Below are 18,654 nucleotides of genomic sequence, written 5' to 3' on the forward strand. Positions count from 1 at the left end.
AGAACACTGAGACTATCACAAAGCAGGTGCATTTATACGGAGACTTGATTACACACAGGTGGATTATATTTATCATCATCAGTCATTTAGGACAACATTGGATCATTCAGAGATCCTCAATGAACTTCTGAAGTTAGTTTGCTGCACGGAAAGTAAAGGGCATGAATAATATTGCACACCACAATTGTCAGTTTATTCTTTTTTACAAAAGTTTAAAATAAGCAATACATTACGTTCCACTTCACAATTGTGTCCCACTTGTAGTTGATTCTTCTGGAATGTGGGAAAACGTTGAAAAATTCAAGGGGGCCGAATGCTTTAGCAATATATATGTGCAGTATATAATATATATATATATATATATATATATATATATATATGACTATGTATACACATATATATATATATTATTTTTTTTTTTAACATATATAATTCAATCAGTGGCTAGAAATTTAGAAATCAAGCTGAATAACAGAAAACACTACCCATATTTGCCAAAATTGATATTCGACCACAAGTGAGCCAACGAAGGCGGTTATCCTATGTAATAACTTTTCTTAAAGGGACAGTGACCCTAAAGTCTTATCTTATCTCCATTGGTTGTGCTGCCTGTTTTAATCAACCAGTTCAGGCTGGGGAGGGGGGGGGGGTGTGGGGGATGACTGTAATTTTCACAAATGGAAACAAAAACGTGATCCTTTATTTCCAGAGCTAGCTGAGAACTTTTTTATATATATATATTTGGGCAGCACTTTCTATAAGGGTCTTTTCTAGAAGCGGACAGCTTTGGTATTTATTATTCTTATGGTATTTCTTTGGTATTTATTCCGTTACTTGCTTGTATATAAACCTCTGAATTGTACAGCGTTGCGGAATATGTTGGCACTATAGAAATAAAGATTATTATTATTATGGTATTTATTCTGTTATTTGCTTGTATATGAACCTCTGAATTGTACAGCGCTGCGGAATATGTTGGCGCTATAGAAATAAAGATTATTATTATTATTATGGTATTTATTCTGTTACTTGCTTGTATATGAACCTCTGAATTGTACAGCGCTGCGGAATATGTTGGCGCTATAGAAATAAGGAATATTATTATTATGGTATTTATTCTGTTACTTGCTTGTATATGAACCTCTGAATTGTACAGCGCTGCGGAATATGTTGGCGCTATAGAAATAAAGATTATTATTATTATTATTATTATTATGGTATTTCTTTGGCATTTCTTCTGTTACTTGCTTGTATGTGAACCTCTGAATTGTACAGCGCTGCGGAATATGTCAGCACTATAGAAATAAAGAATATTAATATTATTATTATTATGGTATTTATTCTGTTACTTGCTTGTATATGAACCTCTGAATTGTACAGCGCTGCGGAATATGTCGGCGCTATAGAAATAAAGAATATTCTTATTCTTATGGTATTTATTCTGTTACTTGCTTGTATATGAACCTCTGAATTGTACAGCGCTGCGGAATATGTCGGCGCTATAGAAATCAAGAATATTCTTATTCTTATGGTATTTATTCTGTTACTTGCTTGTATATGAACCTCTGAATTGTACAGCGCTGCGGAATATGTTGGCGCTATAGAAATAAAGATTATTATTATTATGGCATTTCTTTGCTATTTATTCCGTTACTTGTTTGTATATGAACCTCTGATGTTGGCGCTATAGAAATAAAGATTATTATTTTTTCTTTAACCCCATGAGTGCCAGAGCGCAGATGGAAGGGTTAATTTGCACCAAGTGCTGAATATCGTATTCGTGATCATAACCAGCTCTACGTCGTTTTCTTTTTCCCAGTTCCCAATAATTACGGTGTTAATAAGATTATTAGCGAAGATATTGACGGTTGTGGGGGGGGGGACTTCCTGTTATCATTTCGGCTTTCTGTTTGTAATGACATTTGCACTGCAGGGAAAGAGAATAAAAAAGAGATAGAGCATTACAAGTCCACCCCTTTACCAACATCACCCTCAGCACTTCCAGGAATACTCAGGGAGGGAGGGCTGAGAGGGGACTCGGGGAGGAGGGACTCCGCCAGGCATTAGCCAAGCAAACACAACCCAAACCTTACTCTGACAAATAGCATGTCTGCAACCAAGGAAAAAAACACACACACCATGAAAAAACAACCCCCTCCCCTTCAAAAAGTAAAGCTGTGAATGTGAAGTGGAGTCTGACTCCAATGGGAAAATTGCATGAAGAATGCAGAACCAAGGAGACTTTTTGCAGACAAGCACATACCCCCCTCCAGCATTATTTATGGATTAATATTTAACACCCTAACTATGTATTAGCCTATTATTTACCACCATGCATCATCTTACATCTGATTTTCCAGGTTATAGGCAACAAGGTAAGGTGCATTTCATTTCTTCACCCTCCTCCAATGTGTCCTTTGCACACACAATGTTCCATTGTTAATATATTCTAAACATTCTAACACTTAAGTATCTTTTTTTAAATATTCTAGAAGTTCTTAAGTATCTTTTTTTAAATATTCTAGAAGTTCTTAAGTATCTTTTTTTTAGTCTGTAAGTTTGTAAGTATCTTATTTCTGTGGGGTTTACAGAGACACACAATGTTCCATCTTTAATATATTCTAAACATTCTAAAACTTAAATATCTTTTATTAAATATTTTAAAACTTGTTTTTTTTAGTCTTTAAAGTTTGTAAGATTTTTTTTGTAGGGTTTCTGGACACACACAATGTTACATCTTTAATATATTCTAAAGATTCTAAGACTTAAATATCTTTTTTTAAATATTTTAAAAGTTGTTTTTTTAGTCTTTAAAGTTTGTAAGAAATTTTGAAGGGTTTACAGTACATCGGCAGAACTATTATTCCTGTTAGAATGCTTCCAGGAAGAAACATTGTACCAATTCATAAATATTTACAATATCATTCATGAATATTAAGTTCTGGAAGAATAATATTGATTCAGCGCGTTTCTGCTATAAGCAGAATACATTACTGCAATTTACCGTAATTAAAACGCCGAGGCATAATCCAATCAGAAATCAATTGCACTTAGTCTCTTACTTTTGTAAATGAATTGCATATTAGGGCGATGCAAAAAATATGCGCTTATCACTAGAGCTTATCGGTCACCGAAACAATGAAATCATAATAGATCTGGGTAATATGACGCTTGCCACAGAAGCTTGCAATCTACCAGATGTCAGAAAGCCAAAGTTAAGCCAGAGGAATCCTTTTGTGATACATGACAAACTCAGCTCTCCTACATTAGCTCTGCTGCATCTGTATTAGGGCGGCACGTATCATTGTATACATTAAACTTCATAGTGTCTATGAATAATTGGTAATTGCAGCTCTTTGGTCACCTGCAGAGCTGACAATCTAGTGGTTGTTTAGAAATTTGTAGCTCTTTGGTCACTTTTCGCCTACAGAGCTGACAATCTAGTAGCTCCTTGGACATATGTAGCTCTTTGGTGACAGTTTTCCTGAAGAGCTGACAATCTAGTAGCTCCTTGATAATTTGCAGCTCTTTGGTCAGTTTTTGCCTGAAGAGCTGACAATCTAGTAGCTCCTTGATAATTTTCAGCTCTTTGGTCACAGTTTTCCCCTAGAGCTGACAATCTAGTAGCTCATTAGAAATTTGCAGGTCTTATGTCACGATTTGCCTGAAGAGCTGACAATCTAGTAGCTCCTTGGAAATATTCAGGTCTTATGTCACGATTTGCCTGAAGAGCTGACAATCTAGTAGCTCCTTGATAATTTGCAGCTGTTTGGTCACTTTTCATCCACAGAGCTGACAATCTAGTAGCTCATCGGAAATTTGCAGCTCTTATGTCACGTTTTGCCTGCAGAGATGACAATCTAGTAGTATTTAGAAATCCGCAGGTTTTTGGTCATGATTTGCCTGAAGAGCTGACCATCTAGTAGCTCCTTGGAAATTTGCAGCTCTTATATCACGATTTGCCTGAAGACCTGATAATCTAGTAGCTCCTTATAAATGTGCAGCTCTTTGGTGTCAGTTTGCCTGCAGAGCTGACAATCTAGTAGCTCGTTGATAATTTGCAGCTCTTTGGTCATGGTTTTGCCTGCAGAGCTGACAATCTAGTAGCTTATTGATAATTTGCAGCTCTTTGGTCATTTTTTCCTGCAGTGCTGGCAATCTAATAGACCTTTAGACATTTTCAGCTCTTTGGTCATGGGTCGCCTGCAGAGCTGACAATCTAGTGATATTTAGAATGTTGCTGATCATTGGTCACAGTTTGCCTGCAGAGCTGACAATCTACTAGCTACTTAGAAATTTGTGGCTTTTCGGTCCCTGTTCGCCTGCAGAGCTGACAATCTAGTATCTCACTGGAAATTTGCAATTCTTAGGGGTACTTTGCACGTTGCGACATCGCTCCTGCGATGTCGTCAGGGTCAAATCGAAAGTGACGCACATACGGCGCCGGTAACGACGTTGCAACGTGTAAAGCCTAGAGGCATTGATAAACGATCGCAAAAGCGTCGTAAATCGGTGATCTGTGTAGGGTCCGACATTTCCATAATTTCGCTACAGCGACAGGTACGATGTTGTTCCTCGTTCCTGCGGCAGCACACATCGCTGTGTATGAAGCCGCAGGAGCGAGAAACATCTCCTTACCTGCGTCCACCGCCAATGCGGAAGGAAGGAGGTGGGCGGGATATTTACGTCCCGCTCATCTCCGCCCCTCTGCTTCTATTGGCCGCCTGCTGTGTGATGTCGCTGTGACGCCGCATGACCCGCCCTCTTAGGAAGGAGGCGGGTCGCCGGCCAGGGCAGGTATGTGCGTGTGAAGCTGCCGTAGCGATAATGTTCGCTACGGCAGCTATCACAAGATATCGCATGTGTGACGGGGGCGGGTACTATCGCGCTCGGCATCGCTACCATCGGCTAGCGATGTCGCAGCGTGCAAAGTACCCCTTAGGTCACAGTTCACCTGAAGAGCTGACAGTCTAATAGCTCATTGGAAATTAGCAGCTCCTTGGTCACGGTTTGCCTGCAGAGCTGACATTCCAGTTAGTAGCTCATTGGAAAGTTTCAGGTCTTTGGTCACGGTTCACCTGCAGAGCTGACAATCTAGTGGTTCCTTAGTCATTTGCAGCTCTTTGGTCACAGTTCACCAGAAGTGCTGACAATATAGTAGCTCATTGGAAATTTGCAGCTCTTTGGTCATGGTTTACCTGCAGAGCTGACAATCTAGTAGCTCATTGAAAATTTGCAGCTCTTTGGTCATGGTTTACCTGCAGAGCTGGTGATAGATCTACATATATTATGTGTGTGCGTGTGTGTGTATTATTTGTATATATTATTTTATATATATATATATATATATATATATATATATATATAGTGGAGAATTACAGTGTAGCCTCATTTAGCAGACATGGGATAAAGCTTCCGGTTGACATTTATGGCCGCCGAGTCTTCGCACTATCGCGTATTATGTAATTTGGCAATTGTAGTGTTATGTGTCAGTACATGGGTTGTAAACTAGCAGAGGTAGCCTGGCACGGGTCCAGCATGGCACCAGGTGGTAATTCTCTCTTGCTGTGTAGAGATGAATGGAAAGTTTGGGAATGAACGAGGATCAGACACCAGCCTGCAAAATACTTACTGAAGGCTTAAAATAGCTGCTTGGACTGTATTCCACACAATAGATCCATGTCCCTAAAGACTTCCCACTCCTTCCTTTTGTTACAAGTGCTACAATACATAAATACCGGAGTAGATGAGAGGAGCCCTTGACAATAAAGTGGAAAATGCAGAATAACAGGTAATAGTGAGGCATCCTCTATAGAGACAGAATGAGTCCATAGGGATCATTGGGTTTGTCAGTTATCTAGAAAGGAGTCCAGAACGGGAGTCACATCCTCTCCTGTTATTAGAACAGAAAAATGGAAATAGTGACAGATCTGCCACATCAGACCCCTTTATTTGTAATAGGGGCCATCAGCTTTCCGTCATGCTACTATTTCCATCTACAGATGTAGCCACATTCGTATACCCAAGAAAGATATCACGGCACAGAAAGTCAACTCTTATTGACTTTGTAGGTGTCGAGTTCCACAATTTATTTTTTATTTTTTCTCGCTATTAAGTCCACAATGTTTTACAGACATTGTGAGCCCCAATGGGGACAGTGATGACAATCTACATTCCCTATCAGTATGTCTGTGTGGGAGGAAACCGGAGAACCCGGACGAAACCCACGCAAACAATTCTACATAAGGATATCTTTCTGCATCGTGATATTTTTTGCCATCTGTATTTTAAATCTATGATGAAAGCTCCAATCAGATGAACAATGACCAGAGTAGTATTTGAAAAGGGGGCTCATAAATTGGAGAATATATTCTTAAAGTCAGAATTGTAGTTTTGCTGCAACTGGAGACCCCGGAGATTCTAAAAAGAGCGCAATCTGATACAAAGCAGAAAAGTAGCTACGCATGCTCCTGTTATGTTACCCTTGGGATAGGGGTGGAAAGGAAACTACGCATGCGCAACCATCTCTATACAGACCTTTTATATGGGGGAGTGTTCATGGGTTTCCATCAACTGAATAGAAAATGAATGCCCATCTTAAAACAGGAGCATGTGCTCTTGTTATGTTAGCACTGAAATAAGAGTGGGAAGGTGACTGCACATGCGCAAGCATCTCTATATAGACCTCTGATCTGGGGGAGTGTTTAAAGGTATCTATCATTTGAAAATAAAATGAATGCCCATCTGAAAACAGGAAAACATATCCTCCTGTTATGATACCATTAGAATAGGGGTGGAAAGGTGACTGCGCATGTGCAAGTATCTCTACACAGACATTTGATCTGGGGGAGTGTTCATAAATTTCCATCATTTGAATAGAAAGTGACTGCCCATCTGAAAGCAGGATCCCATGTTCTTGTTATGTTACCATTGAAATAGGTGTCTAAAGGTGACTGCGCAAGCGCAAACCTCTCTACACTGACCTTTGATCTGGGGGAGTGTTCATAGGTTTCCATCTTTTGAATAGGAAATGAATGCCCATCTCAAAACAAGAGCACATGCTCCTGTTATCTTACCATTGAATATCGGTGGAAAGGAAACTATGCATGTGCAACCATCTCTATACAGACCCTATATGGGGTAGTGTTCATAGTTTTCCATCATTTGAATAGAAAATGAATGACCAACTGAAAACAGGACCACATGCTCCTGTTATGTTACCATTGAAATAGGGGTTGAAAGGTGACTGCGCATGCGCAACGATCTCTACACCGACCTTTGATCTGGGGGAGGGTTCATAGGTTTCCATCATTTGAATAGAAAATGAATGCCCATCTGAAAAGAGGATCCCATTCTTATGTTACCATTAAAAATGGGGTGAAAAGGTGACTTGCGCACGCGCAACCATCTCTACACCGACCTTTGATCTGGGGGAGTGTTCATAGGTTTCCATCTTTTGAATAGAAAATGAATGCCTTTCTGAAAACAGGAGCACATGCTCCTTTATTACCATTGGGATTGGGGTGGAAAGGTGCATGCGCAACCACCTCTATATAGACCTTTTATATGGGGCAGTGTTCATAGGTTTCCATCATTTGAATAGAAAATGAATGCCCATCTGAAAGCAAAAATAATCTCCCTTCATTCTGTAGCTCAATGAACCCCAAGCTGCCAGACCTGTAGCAAGAACAGAATATGGGCCCCTCTGTAGTAACTTATTAAAACACATCCCCTTATGTGTTTCTAACAATTCCTTAGTAATTGTGAACCTTAAAATTAATCAATGTAGTCTATTATATGCAATTTAATAGATAGGTAGATCACACTTTAAAAGTGGCATGATGACCCCCCCCCCTCCCAAACCCCCTGACCTACTGGGTCCAGGTACAGTTCCAAAGGTCACGAATATTGTATGTCCATCCCTGTGTGATTTATTCAAAGAGCATCTGTCAACGGATTAAAAGTGGCCACTTTTGTTTCCCCTTATTTTATTCCCACTGCTCCCCTTCGTGTTGATATTTTTTTTCAATCCACCATACAGTTCCTGAGATACCGACTGCTTTATTTGCAGTAATTTTTATGGTCCTCACCAAGGGATTGTGGCTTACAAGATCCTCGGGGGCGTGTCTTTTGGCTCCTCTGCATAATTAATGACCACACCCCCTTTTTAAAGGCCATATTAAATAACACTGTATAAAAAGGCCCATATCTCTGGAACCGTAAGGCAAATTTTAAAAACAAAAATCGGGAATAATCAGGGGAGCCGTAGGCATAAAAGAAGAGCAAAATCTTGTCACTCTTAATCTGGTGACAGGTCCTAAACATGATGTCACTAAACAAAGCCTAACATATGTAGTCATAATATTCTTACGATAGGACAGTGATGTCATTGGGACTTCACAAAAAAAAGATGAAATAGTAAGGTCAGGTATATGAAAGTGATGGCAAGTATTTACATACACTTTGTAATATTTTAGCCTTTTAATATCTTTACATTTCAAAGAATTAGTGGTGATACTTTCAGTAATAGTGATGTGGAAGAAAGGAGACCATGCTGTTCCATGCAGGCTGAAGATCACTTAAAGGGAATCTGACAGCAGATTTTTGCTATGTAATATAACAGGAGCATGCTATAAGGACAGAGATCCTGATTCTACTGATATGTCACTTAGTCATAGGGATACATCACAGTTGTGATAGAATCACAGTGTTCTCTGCAGTAAATCTCAGTTGCTGATCTGTGTATACCCCGCCTACACCACTGATTGGTAGATTTCAGTATACAATGTATAGTGACAGAAACCTGCCAATTAGTGGTGGGGGCATTATTAGACTAGGAGGCACAAGACATCCAATCCTCTTGTGATAATAATCTCCTACTGATAAAACACTGATTGTACTGAAACAGCAAAACACAACCTAATAAGTGACAAATCGCTGGAATTAGGGTCTCTGCTCCTACTATATTGTGCTCTCACATTACATAGCAAAAACCTGCTGACAGAGTCCTCAGGGAATGATGCCCAGTACTCTAATAAGAGTGTGGGAATTTCATGTTTAAAATCACTTCCATATCTAAGGATCCCAGCAAGCACCGTATTAGATAGTTGTGCATGGTCACATGTGATCTACAGATCTTCAGAAAGACATAAGATTCAGGACATTGCTACCTAGGAGCATACATACAGTTAGGTCCAGAAATATTTGGACAGTGACACAAGTTTTGTTATTTTAGCTGTTTACAAAAACATGTTCAGAAATACAATTATATATAATATGGGCTGAAAGTGCACACTCCCAGCTGCAATATGAGAGTTTTCACATCCAAATCGGAGAAAGGGTTTAGGAATCATAGCTCTGTAATACATAGCCTCCTCTTTTTCAAGGGACCAAAAGTAATTGGACAAGGGACTCTAAGGGCTGCAATTAACTCTGAAGGTGTCTCCCTCGTTAACCTGTAATCAATGAAGTAGTTAAAAGGTTTGGGGTTGATTACAGGTGTGTGGTTTTGCATTTGGAAGCTGTTGCTGTGACCAGACAACATGCGGTCTAAGGAACTCTCAATTGAGGTGAAGCAGAACATCCTGAGGCTGAAAAAAAAGAAAAAATCCATCAGAGAGATAGCAGACATGCTTGGAGTAGCAAAATCAACAGTCGGGTACATTCTGAGAAAAAAGGAATTGACTGGTGAGCTTGGGAACTCAAAAAGGCCTGGGCGTCCACAGATGACAACAGTCGTGGATGATCGCCGCATACTTTCTTTGGTGAAGAAGAACCCGTTCACAACATCAACTGAGGTCCAGAACACTCTCAGTGAAGTAGGTGTATCTGTCTCTAAGTCAACAGTAAAGAGAAGACTCCATGAAAGTAAATACAAAGGGTTCACATCTAGATGCAAACCATTCATCAATTCCAAAAATAGACAGGCCAGAGTTAAATTTGCTGAAAAACACCTCATGAAGCCGGCTCAGTTTTGGAAAAGTATTCTATAGACAGATGAGACAAAGATCAACCTGTACCAGAATGATGGGAAGAAAAAAGTTTGGAGAAGAAAGGGAACGGCACATGATCCAAGGCACACCACATCCTCTGTAAAACATGGTGGAGGCAACGTGATGGCATGGGCATGCATGGCTTTCAATGGCACTGGGTCACTTGTGTTTATTGATGACATAACAGCAGACAAGAGTAGCCGGATGAATTCTGAAGTGTACCGGGATATACTTTCAGCCCAGATTCAGCCAAATGCCGCAAAGTTGATCGGACGGCGCTTCATAGTACAGATGGACAATGACCCCAAGCATACAGCCAAAGCTACCCAGGAGTTCATGAGTGCAAAAAAGTGGAACATTCTGCAATGGCCAAGTCAATCACCAGATCTTAACCCAATTGAGCATGCATTTCACTTGCTCAAATCCAGACTTAAGACGGAAAGACCCACAAACAAGCAAGACCTGAAGGCTGCAGCTGTAAAGGCCTGGCAAAGCATTAAGAAGGAGGAAACCCAGCGTTTGGTGATGCCCATGGGTTCCAGACTTAAGGCAGTGATTGCCTCCAAAGGATTCACAACAAAATATTGAAAATAAAAATATTTTGTTTGGGTTTGGTTTATTTGTCCAATTACTTTTGACCTCCTAAAATGTGGAGTGTTTGTAAAGAAATGTGTACAATTCCTACAATTTCTATCAGATATTTTTGTTCAAACCTTCAAATTAAACGTTACAATCTGCACTTGAATTCTGTTGTAGAGGTTTCATTTCAAATCCAATGTGGTGGCATGCAGAGCCCAACTCGCCAAAATTGTGTCACTGTCCAAATATTTCTGGACCTAACTGTATATACAGTCATAGCCAAAAGTGTTGCCCCCCCTTAAAATTGTTCCAGAAAATTAATTATTTCTCCCAGTAAATTATTGCAATTACACATGTTTTATTAAACACATGTTTATTTCTCTGTGTGTATTGTAACAACACAAAATACAGAGGGGAAAAAAAGAAAATTGGTCCTAATTTCACACAAAACTTGAAAAAATGGGCCGGACAAAATTGTTGGCGCCCTCAATTTAATATTTGATTGCACACCCTTTATAATAAATAACTGCAATCACTTCCTCCTATAACCATCCACAAGCTTCTTACTCCTCTCACGTGGCATTTTGGGGTTATTGTCCTGCTGGAAGACCCATGAGCTAGGAGGCAAACCCAACTTTCTGACACTGGGCACTACATTGCCATCCAAAATCCTTTGATAATCTTCAGATTTTATGTTGTCTTGTACACAGTCAAGGCTCTCAGTGCAAGAGGCAGCAAAACAACCCAAAAACATCCTTGACCTGCCACCATGTTTGATAGTAGGTATAGTGTTATTTTCTTTGTAGGCCTCATTCCATTTTCAGTAAACGGTAGAATGATGTGTTTTACCAAAGACCTCTATCTTGGTCTCATCTGTCCATAAGACGCTTTCCTAGAAGGTTTTTGAGTTACGTACATTTTGGCAAACTGCATCTAGCTTTTCTATAGGCCGCTTTACACGCTACGACATCGCTAAAGCGATCTTGTTGGGGTCACGGAATTGGTGACGCACATCCGGCCGCGTTAGCGATGTCGTTGCGTGTGACACCTATTAGCGATTTTGAATCGTCGCAAAAACGTTCAAAATCGCTAATCGGTGACATGCCCCCCTATTCTCGATTATCGTTGCTGCTGCAGCTACAATGTAGTTCGTCGCTCCTGCGGCAGCACATATCGCTATGTGTAACACCGCAGGAAGGAGGAGCCTCACCTTACCTGCGGCCCGCAATGTGGAACAAAGGGGGTGGACGGGATGTTACATCCCGCTCATCTCCGCCCCTCCGCTTCTATTGGGCGGCCGCTTAGTGACGTCGCTATGATGCCGCACGAACCGCCACCTTAGAAAGGAGGCGGTTCGCCGGTCACAGTGACGTCGCTAGGCAGGTAAGTAGTGTGACGAGTCAGCGTGTTTTTGTGCGCCACGGGCAGCGATTTGCCCATGACGCACAAATGATGGGGGAGGGCGTGCACGCTAGCGATATCGGTCACGATATCGCAGCGTGTAAAGTGGCCTTATGTCTCAGTGTCAGCAGTGTGGTCCTCCTGGGTCTTCTCCATAGCATTTAATTTCATTCAAATATGGACGGAGACATTGCGCTGACACTGATGCCCCCTGACCTTGCAGGACAGTTTGAATTTCTTTGAAACTTGATTGAAGCTGTTTATCCTCCATCCGGACTATCCTGCATTGTAACCTTGAGATTGTTGATATTTTTCAAAAATTTTGGTTCTCAAGTCCTCAGACAGTTCTTTGCTCTTCTTTCAGTTCTCCATGCTTAGTGTACAGACACACAATGCAAAGATTGAGTCAACTTTTCCCCTTTTCATCTGGTTTCATGTTTGATTTTCATATTGCCCACCCCTGTTACTTTCCCCCCGTTAGTTTCAGCGAGCATCACATGCTTGTAACAAAGTTGTTTACCCACAATTTTGGAAAGGTCCATTTTGGGGCTTTTGTGTTGCATTATTATTTATTGAGATAAAAGCCAACAGTAGTACTGGGTATATCCCCCTCACCCAAAAAAAAAAAATTCAGTGTCTTAAAAAATTGAGTTATTGTCTGCTGAAGCATGGCACCTACTATTCTTGAAGGGCGGCCCTCCAGTCATTGAGGTTTTGAGGTACAGATTTACATGTCTCTACATGGAGACTCAGCTCATCCCATAGGTTTTCTATAGGATTAAGGTCTGGAGAAAGTGCAGCCGCTCCATTTAAGGTCCCCAGTCTCCAGCAGCCGTTCCCTAATGATGCGACCTTGAAGAGCTGAAGCATTATCCTCCATAAAGATGAAATTAGACCTGTGTTGATCATGCAGAGGCACAATGACTGGATTAATTATGTTATTCCAGTAATAGGGGCTGTCACTGCACAAATCACAAAGTGTAGGTCCATTCTGTATTGACTAGACACATCTGCCCACGCTGTAACACCACCACCACCACCAAAGGCTCGCCTGGTGACAACAGTGGCTGATGTATAACACTCTCCTTGACGTCTCCAACATCATTTGTGGCCATCATTTCTGCTCAACGTAAATCGACTTTCATTAGTGAACAGCCCTGAGGCCCACTGGTGCCTCATAGAGAGTAGATGATGCCTGTGCCTTGTGGTGTGGTCAGGTATCATTTTTGTCACAGATGTCACAAGTTTGAGGGAACGTGTCATTGGCTTGCTGACTGTGTATCGCCCCTGCGGCTCCAGTCACCACAGAGTATTGCACCTTAATTTAGGTGCAATATTCACCTCGGGTTACATAGTTACTAAGGTTGAAAAAAGACCTAGGTCCATCTAGTTCAACCTTCCTAAGGAGGGAGTTAACCACCGTTGTTCCACATTCATACTTTTCATACAGCTTAGGAGCCTTCTCACTGGGGAGCTGGACTAGGGTAGGCAGGGGGTTGGTCATCATGAGGCATAGTAATTTCCCGGTCACTGGGACAACCACCTGGGGGGTGGGTTCCACTTGGGGTAGAAGTAGGAGCAACTTCACACAAATCTTAGTCAGTCTACTCGGGACATGAGTTCTGGGACACGACACCACCATCACCTTCTTTCTTTTCTTCTTTAACGGGGCCTGTGGCTTGGTGCTGAATGCGCAGCCCGGGTTCCTCACTACTGGAGGGGAAACGTTTATAAAGGACAGTTTCCAAACAACGGTGGCTTCTTCCAATTTATCAGAGGTCAACAGGGCCCATCACAGCGGGTGACCAGTACTTCCCGGGCGATTGGCATATGCGAGTAAAGACACCTGGAACCATAGCAGTCGACTCGAACTCTTATTATCGGCGCTGGCGCCCCGTGCTTCGGCACCAATGCCTACCGCCACTACAAACTTCCATCATGATCCTCCCTGGGTCCCGCTCCACCTGTGGGGAGCAATACCATCTTTGTTGCTATTACCATATGCCCCGGAGGACAGCGACAGCAGCGGCAGGTAATCACAGGCCGTCTACCGCAGGTGGCGTCACGACAAACATCCACCTCATCATACCCCTTTTATTGTTGACACCTCGGGGCACGAAGCCGGGAAGGGCTACCTGAGACATCCCCGGATCCGACACCACCGGCCCGGCGACGAGTAAGGTTAACCCCCTACCCCCTGGGTGCCACAACTGCAGGAAAGTCTACCAGAGCGGCCTATGGTGGTGGTAGGGTTATGGTATGGTCAGGCGTATGATATAGACATTAACTACAGGTGCATTACATTTTATTGTGGCCAGACTAAGGCTGTCTAATCAGGATCTTGATACACCACACCTGTGAGGTTGATGGATTTTGGTCGTTAACTTAATGAATTGACTTGTTTAATTGACTACATTGATTGGATCACACGTTCACATTCCCAGTTCGGAAAGGATTAATTCACTTCCACCTTCGAGAGGTTTCAATGCCTAATTTCCACCGTTATCGTTTCCAAGTCGGCTGCTCTTTCACTGTATGGAAAACATTGAAATTTCTCTTGGTTGTTTCCCAGTCAATGGTGAAGTCAGAAGGTTAGGCTTTCATCAGGTTTGGAGATTTCCCAGCATCCTGGAAGCCAGCTGCCCCTTAAACGCTTCTTTTTCTCCCGGAGTAATTTTATGGGCGTATGTCTCTCTTTAGCTCCGTTGACTGTAACAACAAATAAAGTCACGCTGATTGTTGTCCTTTCTTTGAGGAGCATTCAAAGGCCCATAAAAGCTTAATTTGGGGAAATTACTTTTTTATGGGCAACTTACTCAAATTGTCTATTAAAAACTACATATGGCAAAATAAATATGATGGGCATTTGTACAATTTTGTATAGATCTCTGCATATAATATACATAATGTTTTTGTTTAATGTTTGCCCGAAGGATTCTTTGGTTTCTCATAAATCAGTCTACAGTAACAGATCCAACCTGATAATAGAGTATAGGCTCAGTCCGTGGAGCTGCTTTAAGGATCAACACAGCGGGGTCAGGGGGTGGAGGACTATTTATTCGCTTTCCTCATAAATATAGGCATTTATTATGAATGTTGTAGTGTACAAATATGAATGAAGAGCATTAGATAAATGAATCTAAAAAGTCATCTGTATTAAAGGCCTTCACACAAATAAACAGTTCCCATAAGGTTATGATTAGTGATGAGCGAGTACTAAAAAGCTCGGGTGCTCGAGGCTCGGGCCGAGCATCCCAAGATACTCGTGTACTCGGCCCGAGCACCGAGCCCAATGTTATCCTATGGGAGACCTGAGTATTTTTGTGAAATGACCCCCGGCAGCATGTAGAAACCCTAAAACTGGCACAAAAGTCTCAGAAGAGTGCTCAAATGACATGGCAACAGCATGGGGAAGATCCCTTGAAGCATTTATCACTCAAAAGTCACAGCTGTGAACAATTTTGTCCGCGTTTTACGCCATTTTTACGGACTCACCAGAAAACCTTCAAAAATGACACCAAAATGAATTTTCATGGCGGAAATGTTAAGGGCACATACCCAATAGTGAGATAGAGCTAATGTATGTTACTTTTTGAGATTAATACATGAAAGATTTTACGTAAAACATTGTGTGGCACTCCGATGTCCCTGAGAAGAGACGTACATAAAGGCCTCTGAGTCTAATGTGCCCATTTTGAGGAAGTGAGTCTTTGTAGTATTTTCCTTTGCCAGAGCAGTCCAAAATTGTGAGGTTCACCAATGCCCCTGCATACAGACGTGCATGAGGGCCTGTAAACCTGAAATGCCCATTGTAAGGAAGTGGGTCTATTGTAGTATAGCCCTTTGGCAGGGCAGCCAAAAATTGGGAGGCTCCACGTTGTCCCTGGATAGAGACGTGCATGATGGCCTGTAAACCTGAAGTGCCCATTGTAAGGAAGTGTGTCTATTGTAGAATAGCCCTTTGGCAGGGCAGCCAAAAATTGGGAGGCTCCACGTTGTCCCTGGATAGAGACGTGCATGAGGGTCTCAAAGCATTAAGTGTCCATTGTCAGGAAGTGGGTGTATTATAGTATAGCCCTTAGGCAGGGCAGCCAAAAATTGGGAGGCTCCACGTTGTCCCTGGATAGAGACGTGCATGAGGGCCTCAAAACATTAAGTGTCCATTGTCAGGAAGTGGGTGTATTATAGTATAGCCCTTAGGCAGGGCAGCCAAAAATTGGGAGGCTCCACGTTGTCCCTGGATAGAGACGTGCATGAGGGCCTCAAAACATTGTTCCCATTGCAAAGGAGCGGGTCTCCTGTCGTTGTAATGTCCATTCTGCAAAGAATGGGCGAAAAAATTTACCACTGGGGGTATACCTGAAACAAAGGCCTAACTATTGTAACGGTCATCATGGTGGCGCATGAGGAGAAGGAGGAGCAGTCCAGCGATTATCCAAAGTCCAGAAGTGTGTACCCATGGGTGAGTGGAGGTACATGGCAAATTCCCGTTACAAACTTTAAATTCCGCTCTCATTTGCTGGTGGTGTGGTGAAGTCTGGCCCAATCCAACCCTTGTTCATCTTGATCAGAGTCAGCCTGTCAGCATTTTCAGTTGACAGGCGGGTGCGTTTATCTGTAATGATTCCACCTGCGGCACTAAAAACACGCTCTGACAAAACGCTAGCGGCAGGGCAGGCCAGGACTTCCAAGGCGTAGAGAGCCAATTTATGCCACGTGTCCACCTTGGATACCCAATAATTGTAATGCACAGAGGAATGTCGGAGTACAGTTGTTCGATCTGCAAGGTACTCCTTGAGCATCTGGGCAAACTTAGGATTTCTTGTGGCACTACCCCGCACCTCAGGGGCTGTGGTACGTGAGGGGCTGAGAAAACTGTCCCACATCTTAAAGACTGTTCCCCCACCTCTGGCGGATTGGACTTGTGCCTCTCTCGGCTGTACGCCTTGGTTGTCCACTGATTCCTGACCTATGCCGCTAGCGTTTTGTGAGGGGAATGCTTTGCCTACTTCCGTGACTATGGCCTTCCGGAACTGCTGCATTTTGGTTGACCGCTCCGCCTCGGGAATAAGAGACATAAAGTTCTCCTTGTAGCGTGGGTCTAACAGTGTTACCAACCAGTAATGGTTGTCGGCCAAGATGTTCTTAACGCGAGGGTCACGAGACAGGCAGCTTACCATAAAGTCAGCCATGTGCGCCAGACTCTTAACAGCCAGGACTTCAGTAGCCTGACCAACACAATGACTGAACATGCTGTCCTCCTCCTCCTCCTCCTCCTCCTCCTCCTCCTCATCTACCCTGTCCTCTGGCCAGCCACGCTGAACCGAGGATATGACTGGTGTGCATGTCATATCCTCAATTTGGCGGGAGAGTTGCTCCATGTCTTCATCCTCCTCCTCGTCATAGTCCTCCACTGGACGTTGTGATGAGACGAGGCTGGGCTGTGTGTTATCACCCACACCCACTACTGTTTCTTGCTGCAACTCATCGCGCTCCGCCTGCAATGCATCATGTTTGTTTTTGAGCAGAGACCGTTTTAGAAGGCAGAGTAGCGGTATGGTGACGCTAATAATGGCGTCATCACCACTCACCATCTTGGTGGAGTCCTCAAAGTTTTGGAGGATGGTACATAGGTCGGACATCCATCTCCACTCCTCAGGTGTTATGCGTGGAGTTTGACCCATTTCCCGACGGCTTAGGTGATGCAGGTACTCAACAACTGCCCTCTTCTGCTCACATATCCTGACCAACATGTGCAGAGTTGAATTCCAACGCGTGGGGACATCACACACCAGTCTGTGAGCCGGAAGATGCAAACGGCGCTGAAAGCCGGCAAGGCCGGCTGAAGTAGTAGGTGACTTTCGAAAATGTGCAGACAGGCGGCGAACTTTTACCAGCAGATCAGACAGCTCTGGGTATGACTTTAGAAACCGCTGAACCACGAGGTTGAGCACATGGGCCACGCATGGAACATGTGTCAGCTGGCCTCGCCTCAAAGCCGCCACCAGGTTCCGGCCATTGTCACACACGACCTTTCCTGGCTTTAGGTTCAGAGGTGTGAGCCAGTGATCTGCCTGCTGTTTCAGAGCTGTCCACACCTCTTCTGCATTGTGGGGTTTGTCACCTATGCAGATTAGCTTCAGCACAGCCTGTTGCCGCTTCGCCGAGGCAGTGCTGCAGTGCTTCCAGCTTGGGACTGGTGTGGAGGGTAAAGTGGATGAGGATGCGCAGGAGGAGGAGGAGGCTGAAGAGCATGACATTCCGGAGCTGTAGAGTGTGGGTGAAACCCTGACTGAGGTAGGGCCTGCAAACCTTGGTGTGGGAAGGACGTGTTCCGTCCCTCGCTCAGACTGGGTCCCAGCTTCCACAATATTAACCCAGTGTGCCGTCAACGAGATGTAGCGGCCTTGCCCACAAGCACTTGTCCACGTGTCTGTGGTTAGGTGGACTTTGGGTGAAACAGCGTTGTTCAGGGCACGTGTGATGTTTTGTGACACGTGGTTATGCAACGCGGGGATGGCACACCGGGAGAAATAGTGGCGGCTGGGGACCGAGTAACGTGGGACAGCTGCCGCCATCAGGTCGCGGAATGCTTCTGTCTCCACCAGCCTAAAAGGCAACATTTCCAGCGCAAGCAGTCGCGAAATGTTAGCATTTAGAACTGTGGCATGTGGGGCGTTGG

The 18,654-nt window shown here is 43.2% G+C and overlaps 1 protein-coding gene across 1 annotated transcript in view; it reads left to right on the plus strand.

Annotated features, from left to right (window-relative positions):
* Positions 1 to 2,092: 2,092 nt before the first annotated feature.
* LOC142256052 (suppressor of cytokine signaling 3-like) overlaps positions 2,093 to 18,654 on the plus strand; it is a 94,396-nt gene continuing 77,834 nt past the window's right edge. The window contains exon 1 of the mRNA XM_075327553.1: positions 2,093 to 2,375. The gene's annotated coding sequence lies outside the window, so the exon portion shown is untranslated. The remainder of the gene's footprint in view (positions 2,376 to 18,654) is intronic.

Source organism: Anomaloglossus baeobatrachus, chromosome 11, assembly GCF_048569485.1.
Source record: "Anomaloglossus baeobatrachus isolate aAnoBae1 chromosome 11, aAnoBae1.hap1, whole genome shotgun sequence".
Classification (NCBI taxonomy): Eukaryota; Metazoa; Chordata; class Amphibia; order Anura; family Aromobatidae; genus Anomaloglossus; species Anomaloglossus baeobatrachus.